We start from the raw sequence: 901 nt of genomic DNA, 5'->3' as shown, positions 1-901 counted from the left end.
TCTCTCCATCATGTGCCCTGCTGGGACTGGACATCTCAACCAACCAAGTGCAGGGAAGACCAAATCACAGCTCTGCTGTGTTGGCTACTCTCTGCTTCAGGTGTGTATGGGGCAGTATCTGAATTAGAGCATCCCTGCAGGAGCTCTAAGCAACAACAGGTCCCTCTCAAGAACCAAGGCAGCCACAGATTACAGAAAAATTAAAGCATTGCTCGCTTCTACACAATTAACTTATAAATAATGAGTTTACCCCCTTTCTCTCTCTAGCCCTGGGCAGCACAGGCTGTCTCTGTCTCTGTGCCTTCTGTTCTCCATAATGTACTCTGGTAGCTGTGAGGGATGGTGGTTCCCACCTCATATAAATGAGGTGGAACCAGCACCTCTCTTCTTTACCTCAATTCAAACATTCATGCAAACCCAACAGTTTGTCTTTATCATTCAATGAACCTCAACCAAAGCAGTATTATGCAAAACCTTCTGAAATTCATGTTTTGATATCCTTCTGACTTCCTTTCACCTTTGTAAAATGGAAGGGGGTAGATTAGTTCTTCCATAGCTCATCTCTAGACTCCTCCTTACCCCTGTAGATTGCTGTCTCTCCTCTCTGATTAGGCAAACAAGAAGCACCTCAAGTCACTCTTACTCCTCTGTCAGTTCCACTGTGCCTACAGCTATAACTTGAGGACCTTCCAGTGGTCTGCCTGAGCCTACTCCAGCTCCAGTGAAAGGACATGCAAACACAGACAGGAGCTCTCAACGTCCTTCTCAAGCTTGTTGGTACCTTCTGGGTTCGGAAGGCTAAGTGACTTGAAAAGTTCAGCCCAGGTGCACAAATTGAAATGCCAAAAGGGTTTAGGTTTTGTTTTACTTTCCAAGCCTACATGCCACTCCCTGAATGACT

This window comes from Nestor notabilis, unplaced genomic scaffold (genome assembly GCF_000696875.1).
Source record: "Nestor notabilis isolate BGI_N333 unplaced genomic scaffold, ASM69687v1 scaffold2122, whole genome shotgun sequence".
Taxonomy (NCBI): Eukaryota; Metazoa; Chordata; class Aves; order Psittaciformes; family Psittacidae; genus Nestor; species Nestor notabilis.
Note: the sequence above shows the minus strand (reverse complement) of the source record.